The sequence below is a fragment of the Equus quagga genome, chromosome 1 (assembly GCF_021613505.1).
Source record: "Equus quagga isolate Etosha38 chromosome 1, UCLA_HA_Equagga_1.0, whole genome shotgun sequence".
Taxonomy (NCBI): Eukaryota; Metazoa; Chordata; class Mammalia; order Perissodactyla; family Equidae; genus Equus; species Equus quagga.
Genome location: NC_060267.1, coordinates 85,101,948 through 85,121,105, shown reverse-complemented (window position 1 = coordinate 85,121,105; position 19,158 = coordinate 85,101,948). Strand labels below are relative to the sequence as shown.

Below are 19,158 nucleotides of genomic sequence, written 5' to 3'. Positions count from 1 at the left end.
CCCTTTTCCCTGGTAGCCACTAATCTGTTCTCTTTGTCCACAGGTTTAAATTCCTCATATGAGTGGAGTCATACAGAGATTGTCCTTTTCTATCTGGCTTATTTCACTTAACATAATTCCCTCAAGGTCCATCCATGTACATTCTGTGGGTTTTGACAAGTGTGTATGTATCCCTTATGGTATCCTACAGAATAGTTTCATTGCCCTAAAAAATCTTCTGTTGGGCCAGCCCCAGTGGCCTAGTGGTTAAGTTTGGTGCACTCCACTTCAGCGGCCTGGGTTCAGTTCCTGGGCGCAGAACCACACGACTCATCTGTTAGTGGCCATGTTGTGGTCTCGGCTCACATACAAAAAAAGAAGAGGAAGATTGGCAGCGGATATTAGCTCAGGCAAATCTTCCTCAGCAAAAAAACCCCAAAACCCCCCCCCCCCAAAAAACAAACTTCTGTCTTTGCCCCTTCATCCTTCCCCAACCCCTAACCCCTCACTACCACTGATCTTTTTCCTGTCCCTATAGTTTTGCCTTTTCCAGAATGTCGTATAATTAAAGTCATATGTCTGTAGCCTTTTCACGTTAGCTTCTTTCACTTAGCAACATACATTTAAAGTTACTCCATGTCTTTTGGTGGTTTGATAGCTCATTTTTTAAATTGCTGAATAATATTCCACTGTATAGATGTATCACCATTTATTCACCTGTTGAAGGACATCGTAGTTTCCAGTTTTTGGAAATTATGAATAAAACTGCTATAAACATTTGCATGCAGGTAATTGTGTGGACCTAAGTTTTCAGTTCATTTGGGTAAATACCTAGAAGTGTGATTCCTGGATTGTGTGGTTAAGACTGCGTAACTTTGTAATAAGCTGTCAACTGGTTTTCCAAAGTGGCTCTACTGTTTTGTATTCCCACCAGCAATGAATTATTTTGTATTTTAGTGGTTCAGATCAATGTGTAGCGATGTCTCATTGTGGTTTTAATTTGTATTTCTCTGGTGGCTAATGATATTGAACATCTTTTCATGTTCTTGCCATCTCTGTGTAGTTTTCAGTGAAATGTTTGTTCATGTCTTTTGCCCATTTTCTAATTGGATTGTTTGTTTTTTTACTGTTGAGTTTTGAGAGTTCTTTATATATTCCAAATAGAAGTCTTTTATTGGACATGTAATTTGCACATATTTTCTTCCAGTCTTTATTAGCTTGGTTTTTTTTATCTTTTTAACTGGGTCTTTCCTAGAACAAAATGAGGTTCAATTTATCAGGTTTACATTTTATGGATCTCGCTTTTGGTGTCAAGTCTAAGAACTCTTTTTTTTAAAAAGATTTTATTTTTTCCTTTTTCTCCCCAAAGCCCCCCGGAACACAGTTGTGCATTTTCAGTTGTGGGTCCTTCTAGCTGTGCCATGTGGGGTGCCTCCTCAGCATGGCCTGATGAGTGGTGCCATATCCATGCCCAGGATGATAACTGGCGAAACCCTGGGCTGCCGAAGCAGAGCGTGTGAACTTAACCACTCGGCCACGGGGCCAAACTCTAAGAACTCTTGACCTAGCTCTATGTCCTGAAGATTTTCTCATATGATTTTTCCCTGGAAGTTTTTGTAATTGTACATTTAAGTTTGTGATCCATTTTGAATTAGTTTTTTGTATATGGTGTGAGGTTTAGATCAAAGTTCTTCCTTTCCTTTTTTTTTGGCCTGTGGATGTCCAGTTCCTCCAGTATCATTTATTGAAAAGGCGATCCTTTCTCCATTGAATTGCTTTTGCACCTTTGTCAAAACTCAATTGGACATGTTCGTGTGGATCTCTTTCTGGGTTCTCTATGCTGTTCCATTGATCTGCGTGTTGTCTGTCCTTCTACCAGTACCATACAGTCTTGATTACTGTAGATATATAGTAAGTCTTTAAATTGGTTAGAGTGACTCTCTTTTATCTTCTTTTTCAAAATTGTTTTAGCAATTCTAGGTTTTGTACCTTTCCATATAGATTTTAGAATAAATTTGTGCCTATAAGAAAACCTTTACAGGAATTTTATTAAGTCTATAGATGAATTTGGGAAAAATTGACAGCTTTACTATGGTGCATCTTTACCATTGGATTTTAATAAATTGGAATGAGATTAGAGAGAAGTAATTCTGTAGAGAAAGTACTCAAACTACTTAGATTGGATGGAGATATTTGTTTATAACTAGTAAAATGTTAACTTTTTAACTCCCGTCTCCCCTCCTTTGGTGCTAAAAAACACCGTTAATAGAGCAATGGAAATGGAAGCGGTTGTTCATTTATTCATAAATGTCTTCACTCAACAGCCTTATGGGTGTCTGTTGTGGGCCAGGCACTGTTCTAGGCACCAGAATATGGTGGTAAATAAGACAGGCAAGCTCCCTTCTCTCATTGAGCTTGTGTTCCTGTGGGGAAATGGTAAACAAATAATCAAGAAATACACAAGTTAAGTGCTATGCAGATAATTAAAATAGGTTGATATTAAAATAGGAAAGTGAAAGGCTGACTACTTGATTGGATGATCAGGGAAGGCCTCATTTATGATCAGACAGCTCATTTATGGTTAGATCTGAATGTTAAGAAAGAGTCAACTTTAGGAACAAAAGGAGAAGACTATTCCAGTCAGAGGGAACAGCTATTGCAGTGCAGGGACACAACTGGTATTTGGGAGGAACCGTAAAGGAGGACAGAGTGATTGGAGTGTAATGAGCAAGAGGGAGAGAGAGGAAGAGATATAGCTCTAGCTATAGATAGACATATAGATATATACAGGTGAGTTTGGTGAGGGGGGCAGGGGCCAAATCAGCTGGGACTTTGTAAGTCTGGGTGATGAGAATGATTTTTATTCTGAGGTTGATGAGAAGCCACTGGAAGATTTTTAAATAGGGGAGTGAAAAGGTTTGAAGTTTCAAATGATGACTCAGTTGTTGTATGGGGAAAAGATTGTACCTAGGGGCCAGAATAAAAGCAGGAAGATGAATTAGGAGGCTGTTTCAGTTGAGGTGAAAGATGATGCTAGGAAAGGATGCAGGATATATTTTAGAGGTAGAGTTAATAGGCTATGTTGACGGTCTGTATGTCAGGGCTGAATTTTTTCCTTTTAGAGCTCAGATGGCTATTTATTGATGTTTTGTGAGATGAGTAAGATTTGAGAGAGGAGTAGGTTTTGGGGGGAAAAATTCACAGTCTTGTTTTGACTACTTTGTTTTCAATGATGTCAGTCATCAGTTGTATAGACAAGTCTAGAGTCCAGGTAGAGGCCAGTGTAATAGGTATAGTTTGGTGATCTGTATATAGACATTATTTAGAGTCATGAAACTGGAATAGGCTACTTAGAAGTGTGATGAAAGACAAGGGGGCCTAGGACAGAGCCTTGGAGCACTGGAACATGATGAGATCTGGAAGAAGTAAAAAGGTTTAGCCATTGGTGCCTGGCTCTTTTTTGTTTGCCTTCTTGAATTTGTAGATGTGATAGCATTAAAAAAATGCAGTATCTCTAGATTTCAGTGTAGTGGGCAGACAGTATTTAGACTCTGGGTCTAGCATAGTGCTAAAATTTGGGGATACAATCAAAGAAGTGTAAAATATAGACCTTGCTTTCATTGAACTTTGAAGAGGAATTTTTGAAGGAGTTGGGGCTTGAAGAATAAGTAGGGTTTAAGTAGGTGGAGGAGAAGTGCAAATCCAGGTAATACACTAAAGTATAGTGGAAAGAAAATGGGCTTAAAGAAGACCTGGTTTGAATGTGGGCTCTACCACATAGCTTTGTGGTCTTGGTTAAGTTCCCACTATGAGCCTGTATCCCCCTGGGGGCATACCTGCTTGCCTCATAGGGCTGCTGTGAAGATGAAAACTGTTTGGGTTGCTTTAGCTGTACTGTTAATGTACTAGTTCTCATGGTGGATGACTGGTTCACACATACTCATTTTATTAACATTCTTCATAAATTCAAATATTTCACCTAGTAATTTGTATTTATAAAATATTTTGTAATTTTCCATTAAAATTGTGTGTGTATAGTGTGCCTAGCTCAGTGCGAGAGGCATTCAGTACACTGTAGGTGATAATTGTTATTACTCTGTTCCTGCTGTAAGAATAGCTTAAAAGGAGTCGACAGTCCTTCCCCTTCAGGAGTTTTGCTCTCAGTGATAAGTTATACTCATGAAAATGCAAGGCCTTCTGTGCCGTGGTACCTAAATCTGTGGTACAGGTACAAATAAAGAGGTCAGAGTAGGCATCTTCATTGGGCCTCATTGTGGCACTGAGAGTAAATATGGCCCAGGAAGAGTAAGATTTGGATAGGCAGGGAGGGCAGGACAGGCATTCCATACTAAGAAGGCTTTTGTTTTGTTTTACTTATCTTATTTTACGTATTGTTTATTTTTAGGGGTAGCAAACCATAAATGCTACAGCCACTTCTGAGGAAATCTTAAGTAACACTTAGAGATTCTCATTCTGAAACTTTTGTAACATCATAATTGAATTTACTTTTCTCCTTGTACAATTTATTGAACTTATGCCTGCTCTCCAGGTGGCATTATACTGTAGAATTTATTTTTGGAGTGTCTTTTTTAAAAATATGGAATTGCTTTTATGATATACCTAGGTTTAATGTATGTTATGAATTTTCTCTTTTGTGTATAAATAACAAAGCTCTATTTTATGCTGTAAGATTTATTGTTAGAAAGGCAGGCCAAACTTCTGAAATTTCCTTGGGGAGTCTCTCTCTACATTTTTAGATTATTTGGATCCTCAACTATTTATAAATTTGTCTGCATATGTGGGATGCTAGGATGACTCCTTTTGTTTCGGAAAAAAGTGCCATCAGAGTCCCTGTACAGCCTGTGCTGAAATTGAGTTGTCTTAATACAATGCACTGTTTTCTCTTGGTCGCTGTTATGGTTTGTAAATAGCCAGACCCTAGGTTATGCTTCTTTTATGCAGCTGTCTTTTTTGGTTACTGGAAGTTAGATGCTCTTAATTTGCCTTTAAGGGAATCTAGGTTTAATTGCATATCTGCTAGAATACTTTGCACCTCCAACTAGGCTATAGAGAATCTTTGATAGCGTTCCAGTAGCCTACCTTATTGAGACTTGATCAGCTCAGTGAAATTGTGCAGTATCGTGATGAATTTTATAATTTTAAATAAAGCTAACATTTAGTGAGTGCTCTTATGCCATGCACTCTACTAAGCAGCTTTAAAACATGGAATTTTTTTCATTTAAACATCACAACAACTCAATGAGCTGAGTACTGCTTTTATTCTCACTTTACATGAGATAAAGAGGTTAATTTCCTATCACAAAGTTGCATGCTTAGTAAGTGGTAGAGTAGGGATTTGAACCCAGGCAGCTTGATTTTAGGGCTTATTCTCTTATCCTCTATGCTTTGCAGTCTTCTCAGATAATGTCTTTCTGGGAAACTGTCATATTGGGAATTTTATTTTATCTTTTATGTCTTAACTTGTGTGAGGACATTGGAAGCTTGTTAAGTTCCTGTTAAGGATTTTGTATTTGCACCCATCACCTTGTATGAGGGCTTGTCTATTGTATTTGTCAATAAGTCTAGCTGCTGAATTAGAGCCCTGAAATACATTGGCTAAAACCCCAAAATGCAGTGCGTAATAGTCCAGAGCAAGTGTTCACATCAGCATGTGGCTCTCATTTATTTAGGCATTTAAGAAGCTCAGGCATTAAGGCTGATGGGGATTCTACCATCTTCAACACATGGCTTCCAAGGTTGTCCTTGTTAAAAGTATAGGGCAAGAGATTTTCTCTTAAGCAAGTGAGGTGAAAGTTGCAAATAAAATTCCTGCTCACTTCCATGGCTGAGGGTTTAGTCTCATTGCCTTATCTAGCTGCAGAGGGATTAGGAAATGTAATGTCCTTTTTCCTTGCTTACACTAGGAGGTAAGGTGTCATTCTGTAGTATTTTGAATGTTTCATCAGTGTTGAAATGTTCTTGGGGGAGTGCATTTTCAGCTACAGAATGTGAAGGTGGGGAGCCTCATTCCCAGCTACAACTTTCTTACTTTGGAAGAAACACACAGTGGATTTTGGTGGACGGTTAAGAGTCTCCACCACAGTTGTAATGCTGTAGATTTCGGTGGGAATGCCCAATGCTGTGTTCACAAAGTATGATTGTACACATTCAACTCTTGATTCTTATAACAGTCCTGTGGGGTAAGTTGATAAAGCAGGTAGTGATATTCCCATTGTAAATGAGAAAACTGAGACTTGGGTGATTAAACATTAAAGGAAACCAGCTAGGAAGTTGCAGAACTGGTAGTTAAATCCAGATCTCCTGGCTTCAGGGTCAGTGCAGTTTGTATAACACACCATTTTTCGGGGCAGAAAATTCTATCCAATAGTTATTTTTTAATTTTTTTTTTTGTGAGGAATATTGGCCCTGACTAACATCTGTTGCTAATCTTCCTTTATTTTTTTTTCTTTCTCCCCAAAGCCCCAGTACATACTTGTATATACTAGTTGTAGGTCATTCTAGTTCTTCTATGTGGGATGCCACCACAGCATGGCTTGATGAGTGGTGTGTAGGTCTGGGCCCAGGATCCGAACCTGTGAATCCCAGGCCACCAAAGCAGAGCACGTGAACTTAGCCACTCGGCAATGGGGCCGGCCCCCATCCAACAATTTTTATACTTATGTCATCACTACTCTTACATCTTTCTTTAACAGTGTGTCCAGTATAATATTGCTGATGTCCGGTATGATATGCTGACAAATTACTGGCATAATCTGGTTTTATTTTGAAGATTCAGAAAGTACTTCAAGAACTTACATTGCTTCATAGTCATTGTTACATTCATAAATGACATCATGCTTTACATATGCCAGTTAATGGAATACCAGAAAACAGAGATTTGACTCTCTTTAGAAGTTATGTTTTATAGCCTTGTCTAGATATAGCCTTATAGATAAAATGATGTGTAAAATGAGCAAAGGAAATAAAAAATAGAAATAAAATAATTGCCATAGTTATGTTTTCTCCTAGTACGTAGAGGTATTTCTTGTGAAATACAGTGCTTATCTATGTAATTTCACAGATAACTTTGCTGTACTTACTATGTGGTGAAAAACCATTTTAGTACATGCTGCTCAAGAAATTGAGAACATTTTTTCCTTTATAGAAGCTGGAGGAGGCCTTTCACCTTGCTGACACACTGAAGGTAAGGTGCCATTCTTTAGTAGTTTGAATATTTCATCAATGTTGAAATGTTCTTAGTGAAGTACATTTTCAGTGGCAGAGTTTGTGGTAATCTGATTTAGGAGTTGGAAGCTATGGACTATGGCAGAATGTTAAGTATTTGTACAGATGGATTATTAATCAGAAAGTAAGGTGGAGACTTCTACACATTCCCATTTTAATATAGCAGAGGCAGCAAGCTCATTCTGGTTGACTTATTTTTGATTGTTTTTCTTGGAACCTATCTTGTTGAGCTTTCTATTCCTAAATTATTTCTGAAGAGGTGACTTTAGTACAACTGAATTTTAAATAGAAGTAGCATGATTTAAATTTATTTTCCATATAGCAGACTACCCTTTCAACATTCCTTACAGCTTTAGTTTTGCCATGAAAGGGACAAAGATCGGACAAATACTATTCTGTTTGCATCTGATTGGTGACTATAGCTCTCCGGGATAATTGTATTTTGCTGAAATTGTGCCTTAAGTGATCCAGTCTTTTCTTAGATTTTCAGTTTTCTGACAAGATATCAATAGAAGTACAGTGGTTGCATCATAAATTCACCAAAGCCTAATTGAGGTCTTTATACAGCATGGACTAGCATTCCTTGAATGCTTTTGCAAGAATAAATAGAATTATCCAGATCTTCTGTAATCCATTATTTTAGCATATCCACTCTGAATAAAAAAAAATAGACTTAAAAATAGAATGAATTTTAAAAAAAAGGTTTATCCTCCAACTTCTGTAGCTTTGAGTTATTCACTTTTTGGAAAAGTACATGTAAAATTTTGGCCTTCTACCACAGACAAGGAATGAGAAGGCAAGTGTGCTGCTGAAATTCTGTTAGTGCCTCTTTATTTGCCTAAAAATGATGGGACAGCACTTTCAGGCCATTTTAATGAATTCAGTTACAGTGAATTATTAGGTTTGTTATTTGAATCCTGGTCATATTGTGATTCTTGTATTCACTTGTATTTATAACCTGAATGCCTAGTCCAAAAAAAGTTAAACCAATTGGACATATACAAGATATTGAAGCTGAGCGAGCTACTTCATGTAATGTTACTCCTCAAAAAAAAAAAAGGATCTAAGACTACAAAGGATGGAGAGAGCACTGAACTTTTAGTCACGAGTCCAGGGTTTGAGCCTGAGCCTTGCTAAAAAATTGTTTGGTGATCTTGGGCAAGATACTTCACCTCTTTGGGTCTTACTTTTCCCTTTGAGAAATAAGGATCTTGTGTTAGCCTTTTTGACCACTTTTAACAGTCCTTGATTCTCTGATTCTTATCTCCTGATTCTCCTAATGTATTTTTCTGTCTTGTCAAGAGAAAGTTAACAGCATAAAGCTGCCCTCTCTTTTCCTTTGTCTTGATAAATGGTCTTGATAATAGGAAACATGATTTGAACCATCCTATCTAAGTTTAATATGTTTTCTAAAACTAGTTTTAAAGGAGGGATTAAATTGGAAGTATTTAGTTTTACATTTTAATTGTACCTCACTGCTGTCACTGTAAACCAAGCATGTGAACTGGAAAGACAGACAAAACACTTTGGAAACCTTCTAATCAGTGAGAGAAAATCACCTAGGTACCTATTACAGTCCTTTGAATTGTCATTTTAAGGCAGAGGGCAATGAAATCCGTTAATACGAGTGTGTGTATGGACCTTTTCCATATAAGGCAATGCAAATGTATTGCTGTTACATTTTTCTTTAAGCATTTTATTATTTAAAAATTTAAACATGCAAAAAAGTTGAAAGAATTGTACAGTGAATACCTATATATTCTACCATTAGCTCAACCTCAGCACTTAATGTTTTCTTTGACTTCTTTTATCACATATCTATCCTACTATCTATCTGTCAGGCCATCTTATTTTTGATGTATTTCAAAATAAATTGCAGGCATCCTTACAGTTTACCTCTAAGTACTTCGGCATGCAAATAATTAGCTAGAGTTCAATACTTGTTTACACTTTTTTTAAGTTAAAATTTACGTATTAAAAATGCAGAACTCTTAAGTGTGCTGTTGATGGCAGTCGTTAATTGAACACCTGACATTTTCCAGGATCTGTACTAGTCTGGCAGCAGAGAGATGAAGACACAGCCTCTGCCTTCACGGTGCTAATAAATGGGATAAATGGGAGAGACGTGTGTAAGAAAGTAAATTCAGTATAGTACTTGAACTTTTCAGTTGCAAATAATAGAAACCAGTATCTAAAGATACAGGTCTTGCTTTCAGAACTCAAGGGCAAGAATTTAGAGGGGCTTTAGGAAGGACTGGAACCAAGAACTGGAAGGCTTAAGGACTGTCTCCTCTTACCTCTGTTTCACTCTGCTCATCTGTTCTTTCTTTTCTCTTTGAAGATCTACTTTCCCTTCTTTTTAGTGTATATGGTAGAATATGGCTGCCTCCACAGCCTTTCTTTTAAAACTAATAGATTTCAGCCACACAGAGATACCAGTTTTCTGTTTTAATTTCAGTTCCAAATTCCTGGGAGGTAGAATCTGACTGGCCTAGCCCTGGTTCAGCTATGCTGAGGACAGGGTTTTGAAGTACATGACTCCTGTTGGAAGACTGCCTTTGTGGATGGAGTGAAGTAAGGGGGATAGAAGAGACAGTTCCCAGGGCGAATATGGGGCTGTTGTAAGTGAGGCTGACACTGAAAAATGTTTCTAACTACAAGTGTGATGAATCTATAGACAAGAACAGGGTACAGAAATAGCATAGAGGGGCAATGAATGACTATTTAGGGAAGGAGTAGGGAAAGGGACAGCTTCCTGGAGAAATTGGTGGCTGCGTTGGGTTTTGAAAGATAAATTCAAGTACAGCAGTGGGAAGGAAGGATATGCCCTACAGAAGAGCAGCAGTAGAAAGATAGGCAGTGGCATAATGTGTTTAGGTAATTGTAAGCACATTAGTACTTGTAGTGTAGTGTTTAAAGTGAGGCAAGTTTGTTAGAGTCCAGAGAGAGGGAGATCAGAGCCAGTTCATGGAGAATCTTGCTAAGATATGTGAAGCCAGGAGGAGTAGGTGGCAATCAGATTTGTTTCCTTAAGAGATCATTTTACTTGATAAACTGGAGGCAAGTTCATCCTCTTGAGAGCCTGGACTAAGAAAATGGCAGTGAAAGAGAAGAGAGAAGATATTTAGGCAGTAAAATCTTCAGTACCTGGGATTTATTGGATGTAGGGGGAGATGAACAAATCTTAAGATGATGCCCCCTGATCTTCTGACCTTGGTGACTAGATGAATTGGGATACCAGCCAAGATAAGAAATATAGGAGACTGAGGTGCTGTTAGTGGTATATTTCTTGATCTGGCTGATAATTACAAGGGCACTTCTTTTAGGACTATTAAATTGTGCTTATGTGTTTTATGCATTTTTCTGTATGTAAGTTATATTTCACAATCTGGAATGTTAAAGAACAAAAAGAAACACAGGGAGAAAATACATTTGGGAAACAAATGCTGACTTTAGGATTGGACATTTGCGTTTGGGGTATCCATGTCATCCTCCAGATGGAAATGTGTAGAAGCTACTTGGATATGAAATCTGAAGTACAGGAGAGAAGTATGGGCTGCTGATACAAATGAAAAGATTAGATTAGATCTGTAGTTCTCAAACCTGGCTGTATATTAGAATCTTCTGGAGAGTTTAAAAAAATACTGATAATCTAGATCCCATCCCAGAACAGTTAAATCTGTCTCTGGGGGGGGTGTGAGGGCACAACGTCCAGCTTAGAAAGCTCCCTGTGCTTATTCTAATGCACAGAGAAGAGACCCATTATGTTATAGGAAGATTACTTATTCCCTCCGTTCTGTGACTGAGAGGTAGAGTTGTGCAAAGAGGCGTTTGTAATTGCTTTAGAACTCAATATAGGTTTATCTTTTTTTTGGACATAATTCTTACGCCTTCTGTTTTCCCCCCATCAATACTAGGAATTTAAAATGTATGCTTTTTGTTAAAATAATGATGCACGTGTGTTCTTGAAGAAAAGTATGTGGAAGATACAAGCTGTTTTAGTTAAAGCAATTTTAAAACAGAAATTTTCCTTTGATGAAATGGCTGTGTCTTCTCTAATTTCGATTACTAAGGGTGTATAGTCTTTGCAGCCAGACATAGAAAATTGCCTCATCAGCTGCAGTGTCTTTGAATGTAAATATGAGGGACAATGATTGGTAAATGAATGTGTGATGTAGTCTGAAAGGCAGACAGCTGTAAATGGTGAGAAATTGTCTCTGATATATGTGATATGGAAAGGACAATTGCTCACTTGTCTGTCTTTCCATTCCCTCCCTCCGTGGCTGTATAACTCATTAAGGTCCTGTATCCATCAATAAGTATTTATTAGCACCTGGACTATGCCCAGGAGTATATTAGGAAATTTATGTAAGTTACTAAATAAATAGATAAAAATGCATGGGACTTGCACTTGGCATGCCAGTGTTTGAGTTGGGGAGGGCATAATAAATGACAGTTGAATGCAAAATTTTTTGGTAAGTATAAGAATCTATTTGCTGTTCAGAAACTGGAATGGTTTCTTGGGCTTGAACATTTAGGGATGACTTACATGTAGATGATTCTTGTAACATACTGGCCTCTGGTTCCTTGAACTCTCCTCCTCTAGTGATCTTGTTTTCCATGGACCTCAGTCAGACCATGGACCTCAGACCCATTGATCCTACCACTTTTTCATTGTCTTTTATCTTCTTATGTTCTCACTCTCTTTCTCAGCCAGCTTGAATTCCATAGTGAGTCATTAAACAAACGCCTCTGCATATACTCTCAACTTCATGCCCTTCTTGGTTTATCATATTCACTTGGCAAAACTTACAAACCTGGTTAAATCTGACTCTTCTATTCTGTACTTGTACCCGTGCATCTGATCAAAGCTGGAAGACACATGCATGTATGTGTGCACGCACACACCCCCCCACACCTGTGCTGACTGATCTTATTTTTAAATTCATGACCTTGAACCTCAAGTGGGTCCTTAATGCTGCCAGGCAATCATATGTACCTAGTTCATTTGCTCTGTCACTCTTCTAGACAGTTCTTTTACACCATCCCCTTTCTCTTTAAACCCATAACACCTCTCTCATTCAACCAATGTGTTCTACTTCACTGAAGCACTCTATACCTATGCATTCTGCCCTCACTCCTGTTACTGTAGATGAACTACCTGTGCCTCTATCAAAGACAGTCCCTTCACTTTTATACTAGATACCATTCCCTCTCAACTACTCAAGGATATTGCTCCAAGAATCCCCCCCTCCGGTTTTCCTGCATCACTATTTTGCTTTCTGTTGGATCATTCATCAGCATGTGAATGTTTATTTTTCCCCACTTTAAAAATGCTTCTCTTGACCCCACTTTCACTGTCAGTTTGTGTCCCAGTTATTGCCCTCCTTTGCAAGCAAAACTTCTAGAAAGAGTTGTCTCTGTTCAGTTGTTTCTAGTTTCTTTCCTCTTATTCTCTTTCTTCTTCTAGTATTTTTTTAATTGAGATATACTTCATATACCATAAAATTCACCATTTGAAGTGTACAATTCAGTGGTTTTTAATATATTCATAAAGTTGTGCATCCATTGCCATCATCTAATTCCAGAACATTTTCATCTTCCCATAAGAAACCTCATATCCCTTAGCAATCACTTCCACCCTGCTGTTCCTGGCAACCACAAATCTACTTTCTGTCTCTATGGATCTGCCTATTCTGGAAATTTCATATAAATGGTATCATATAATATGTGCAGGTCCTTAATTATGCTAGCATAATGTTTTCAAGGTTCATCCATGTTGTAACATATATCCTTCTTTCCTTTTTATGGCTGAATAATATCCGTTGTATGGATGTGTATCATATTTTATTTATCCATCATTTGATGGAGATTTGAGTTGTTGCCACTTTTTGGTTGTTATGAAATACGCTGCTGTGAACTTTCCTATTCACGTTTTTGTGTGAATGTATGTTTTCAGTTCTCTTGGGTACATACCCAGGAGTAGAATTGCTGGGTCATGTTATAACGTTATGTTTAACATTTGAGGGACTGGCAAACTGTTTTCCAAAAGGACTGCATTTTACATTCCCACCAGCAATGTTCCAGTTTCTCCATCTTTCTCTGTTAAGGAACTTTAATCAGGCTTTTTTCCCTACTTCTCAACTGAAACTGCCCTTGATAAGGTTGTCAGTAACATCAGGGCACCTAAATTCAGAGCCACTTCTCAGTCCTTATTGTGTTTGACTTATAAACAGCATTTGACACAGTTCATTAGTCATTCCTCCTTGGTACACTTTTTTCACTTTTGGCTTCTGGGACACCACACGTTCTTCTCCCTTTCCCCTATTTTATTATGTCCCCCACCCCATTTTATTGATCAGTCCTTATCAGTTTCTTTTGTGATTTCCTCCTTTCTTTCTACTTATTAAAATTGGAGTTCCCATTGGGGATCTTACCTATACTTATACTTAATACTCTCTGTATACTGGCTCCCAAATTGATATCTCTAGCTGAGATCTCTTTTTTTGTGCTTCAGAGCCACATATTCAACTGCCCAGTCAACATTGTCACCAGGATGTCTAGTAGACATCTTAAATGGAACATGTCTGAACCAAACCCCTTTCCTTCTCATTATAATATGCTCCATCCACAGGTCTCCTTATTGCTGATGAAGACAGTTCCATCTTCCAAGTTGTCCAGGCCAAAAACCTTGGTGCTAACCTTCACTCCTTTCTCACATCCCATATCCAGTCTGCTAGGAAGTCCTGTTGCCTTTACCTTCAAAGTATACACAGAGTGGAAACACGTCTCACCACCTCCACTGTTGCCGACATCTTAGTCTGATCATCATTTCTCACCTGGATCTTTGTAAAAGATTCCTTATCAGAAGCCTTTCTGTATTTTGTGTACCTTTGCCTCCAGCAGTCTAGCTCAACATAATAGCTAGAATAATCCTTTAGGAATATGTCAGATCATATTAATTTTCTGCCCAAACCCTGCATTGGCTCCCAATTTCACTTAGTAATAGCCAAACAAGGGCCTGTGTAATCTGACCCCATTACTTCTCTGACCTTATCTGCTGTTATTCCCCCTGGTTCATTGCATTCACCTCCATGCTATTTTTCAGACAGGCCAGCCATGCTTTAGACACAGGGCCTTTGCATTTGCTGTTCTTTCTGTTTCACATGTTCTTCACCTCTTTCAAATCTGCTCAAAACTTATGTTGTCGGGGCTGGCCCCGTGGCCGAGTGGTTAAGTTCGCGCGCTCTGCTGCAGGCGGCCCAGTGTTTCGTTGGTTCGAATCCTGGGCGCGGACATGGCACTGCTCATCAAACCACGCTGAGGCGGCGTCCCACATGCCACAACTAGAAGGACCCACAGTGAAGAATATACAGCTATGTACTGGGGGGCTTTGGGGAGAAAAAGGAAAAAAATAAAATCTTTAAAAAAAAAAACAACTTATGTTGTCAATTAAGCTTATTCTAATTTTTAGTTCTGCGACTTGCATTTCCCACATGTAGGTTCCTCTTACTTTGCTCTTTTTAATTTTTCCATAGCACTTTAACATTGATTGACTGCATTATTGTCTTATTTATGATATTTTATGATATATTGCCGTCCCTCCCAACCCCTCTGCTAGGCTGAGGCTCCATGAGGGCAAGGATTTTTGCTTTGTTCACTGATGTGTCTTAGGAGTTTAGAACAGTGAATGGCACATGGTAGCCATTCAAGAAGTATTTGTGGAACAAGCAAATAAATGGATGACTATATGAGGGAGGTAATGTCTCAGGGATGACTTGAAAAATTTTAATAAGCAAAAGTTTTGGGGGAGAAAAGAACACTTGAATCTATTTTCTTTCCCTCTTTGCCTCTACTAAAATCTCCTTTTTATTCAAGGGATGGGCATTTTTTTTTTTTTTCCAAAGATTGGCACCTGGGCTAACAACTGTTGCCAATCTTTTTTTTTTTTTTTCTGCTTTATCTCCCCAAATCCCCCCTGTACATAGTTGTATATCTTAGCTGCAGGTACTTCTAGTTGTGGGATGTGGGACGCCGCCTCAACGTGGCCTGACGAGCAGTGCCATGTCCACGCCCAGGATCCGAACGCTGGGCCTTCGCAGTGGAGCGCGTGAACTTAACCACTCGGCCACGGAGCCGGCCCCAAGGCATGGGCATTTGAATTAGAACCTGAGTTTGAATCTGTTTCTTACTGTATATATGGCCTTGAGCAAGACTAGTGGCCACTCGAGTCTTTTTTTCTCTGTTTTTTTATTGAAGTTATGATAGTTTACAACACTGTGAAATTTTAGTTGTACATTATTATTTGTACTTTATTGTTTGTCAGTCATCTTATAGGCGTGCCCCTTCACCCTTTGTGCACACTCCCTACCACTCTTCCCCTGGTAACCACTAAATAGTTTTCTTTGTCTATGTGTTTGTTTATCTTCCACATATGAGTGAAATCATACAGTGTTCGTCTTTCTCTATCTGGCTTATTTCACTTAACATAATATCCTCAAGGTCCACCCATGTTGTTGTGAATGGGACAATGTTTCATTTTTTATGGCTGGGTAGTATTCCATTGTATATATATACTATATCTTCCTTATCCAGTCATCAGTTGATGGGCACTTAGGTTGCTTCCATGTCTTGGCTATTGGGAATAATTCTGCAGTGAACATAGGGGTGCATAAGTCTCTTTGAATTGCTGATTTCAAGTTCTTTGGATAGATACCCAGTGGTGGGATGACTGGGTGATATGGTGTTTCTGTTTTTAGTTTTTTTTGAGAAATCCCCATACTGTTTCCCATAGTGGCTAATCCAGTTTGCATTCCCACCAGCAGTATATCAGGATTCCCTTTTCCCCACAACCTCTCCAACATTTGTTATTTTTTGTCTTAGTTATTATAGCCATTCTAATGGGTATAAGGTGATATCTTAGTGTAGTTTTGATTTGCATTTCCCTGATGGTCAGTGATGTTGAGCATCTTTTCATGTGCCTGTTGGCCATCTGTATATCTTCTTTGTAGAAATGTCTGTTCATATCCTCTGCCCATTTTTCGATCAGGTGGTTTGATTTTTTGTTGTTGAGTTGTGTGAGTTCTTTATATATTATGGAGATTAACCCTTTGTCGGATGTATGATTTACAAATATTTTTTCCCAATTGGTGGGTCATCTTTTCATTTCGATCTTGGTTTCCCTTGCCTGTAGAAGCTCTTTAGTCTGATGAAGTCCCACTGGTTTATTTTCCCTTTTGTTTCCCTTGTCCAAGAAGACGTGGTGTCCAAAATGATCCTTTTAAGACCAATGTCAAACAGTGTACTGCCTATATTTTCTTCTAGAAGTTTTATGGTTTCAGATCTTACTTGCAAGTCTTTGATCCAATTTGAGTTTATTTGTGAATGGCTTAAGGTTGAGTGTTTTTTTTTTAAGGTCATTTTTATTGAGGTATACTCACATATAGTAAAATCCACCCTTTTGGGGTTATACCGTTCTATGAAATTTAATAGAATTTTTCAATCACCACACCACCACACAATCAAGATATAAAATGTTCCATCACTGCAAGAAGTTCTCTTGGGTTCCTTTGTAGTCAGTTCTCTCCCTTCATCTCCCGCTCGTGGGAACTACTGATATTTCTGTCTCTATAGTTTTGCTTTTTCCAGAATATCATATATTTGGAGTCATTAAGTATGATTCCTTTTGAGTCAAGCCTTTTGTTTAGCCCAGTGCTTTTGAGATTCATGCATGTTAATGTATGTATCAAGAATTCATATCTTTTTATTGCTGAGTAGTATTTGAGGGTATGGATATACTACAATTTGTTTATTCATTATCCAGTTGATGGATTTTTGGATTGTTTCTAGTTTTTAGCTATTATGAGTAAAGCTGCTATAAACATTTTCGTAGATCATATGTATATATGATATATAATACATATAAAAATATTTTTTTAAGGGTGGGCCTATGCCTTCATTTCTCTTGGGTATATACCTAGGAATGGGATAACTGGGCGGTGTGGTAAGTGAATTCAACTTTTTAGAAAGCTGCTAACCTGTGTTTCAAATTAGTCAGTCTTTTTTCACATTTATCAAATGGGCTGTTAGTTGTAAGCAACAGAAATTGACACTGGCAAGGAAACTTACAAATAGGATGTTATTAGGCGGCTCACTGGAGGGCTGGAGAGACAGGCTCAGAAGTTTTGTACCCAGGAATGTTATCCTAGGCACAGACACTAGAGTTTGAACTGCTGACACTATCAGGGAATGCTAGACACTGTAAGTAGAACTGCTGTCTCTGGAAACTGGATGAAGCTGCTCTGCTGCTAGCACTTGCCTGAATGGATTCTCTGAGGACCCAGCCTCTTTAAGTCATTACTTTTGAATCACCTTCTTGAGGTGGAGTCTGCCTCATAAAGTGGGGGATTCCCCAAACATAGGAAAGGGGGTTCAGATGTGGGGCTGTTAAAAGAAATGACACATGTATACCACAAATATCTACCTCTAGAGATGGTTGTGATTAGATAAAATAATTTCCTTGCAGAGTCTAGAACTTACTAGGTGCTTCCTACTTAGTAGAATGTAAATACTAGTTTACTTCCCTGTTGACTTCTTTCTCATCTATCTTTTTTAAGTAAATTTTTATTGAAGTATAATAAAACAGAGTAATAAATTATAAGTGTATAATGATGAGTTTTCATGAAGTGACTTCATCCTTTTAACCAGTGCCCAGAAGAAGAAATAGAACATTACCAGCACCCCAGAAACCTCTCATGCCCCACTCCTAGAAACTGCCTACTTCCTGCCTCCACCAGGTAACCACTATCCTGACCTTGACTAGTTTTCCCTATTTTCAAACTTTATATAATCAAAGCTGTAAGTTATGTTTTGTGTGTATGATTTCTTTCAACATTTGTGAGCGTCATCCATGTTTTTTTGCATGGCAGAAGTTGATTTCACATTGTTCCATTGTATGAATACAACACTATCCATTCTATTATTGGTGGACGTACAAGTTATTTCCAGTTTTTGACTAATACAGGTAAGTTCTTCTATGAACATTCTTGCACATGTCTTTTGTTTACATATATACACATTTCTGTGGGTATGTAACATGGAGTGGAATTACTGCTCATGGCTTCTGTGTATGTTCATCTTTAGGAGAGAATGCCAAAAAGTTTTCTAGAATAGTTTTCCCACTGTACACTACTATCAGCAGTACGTATGAGTTCCAGTTGGTTACAGGTATCTTTCTGACATCTTTCTCTTTCAGTAGGACTTCGTACCCCAGTATGATACTTATTTGAGTCTACCTAATCAGTTGCATGTATCTCTCTTTTATGTGATTAACTCTTTGGTATAAGATTTCATGTTTTATTTATCTCCTTAATATTACATACACAATATAGGAAATACGTAGTAAATGCTCAGTGAAAGGTATATGAAGAAAATGAATAAAGAATATGTCTGAGGCCAGAATAATCTTGGCTTCTTTTTGGGAGAGAGAAAGAACTCAGTGATCTGACTGGAATTAGAAGTGAATGGTATATTGGAAACAGTGGTGATAGGGTTGAATCAAGGCAGATGGAATCTGGTTAGATTCTGTTGTAGGTAGTAGATAGTCCTTTCTAGTTCCTGAACTGGGAGAGAGTTAATAAAAGCTATTTTGTTCTGTGAATAAAGAATTGTGTTTTTGTTTAAAGGTGTGCCCAGCTCTTAGGATACAGTTACAAAGAAAGATTTGGGTCCATGATTTGGCACAGATTAGACAAGGCAAGGGCTAGTGTTTATTTGGTCTGCTTTGTCTCTTATTTCTTAGTTTCTTCATAAACGGAGCTCATATCTATCTTACAAAGATTAGAACCAATATAAAAATCTGAGTAGATTTTTTTTTCTTACTCCATGTATTTTATTCTGTGGCAATCCAAGATTCAGAACTTTAAAATGTATGTT

General features: G+C 38.0%; 1 protein-coding gene across 11 annotated transcripts in view; it reads left to right on the top strand.

The window, feature by feature from the left end:
- The window catches only part of STRBP (spermatid perinuclear RNA binding protein), a 135,055-nt gene that overhangs the window by 21,216 nt on the left and 94,681 nt on the right, over positions 1-19,158 (top strand). The window contains exons 2-4 of one of the 11 annotated variants that reach the window (XM_046684463.1): positions 7,145-7,183; positions 17,932-18,020; positions 18,153-18,247. The exons of 8 other annotated variants lie outside the window; for them this stretch is intronic. The gene's annotated coding sequence lies outside the window, so the exon portion shown is untranslated. The remainder of the gene's footprint in view (positions 1-7,144; positions 7,184-17,931; positions 18,021-18,152; positions 18,248-19,158) is intronic. 2 more of the 11 variants (XM_046684454.1, XM_046684470.1) reach the window with 2 other exon arrangements.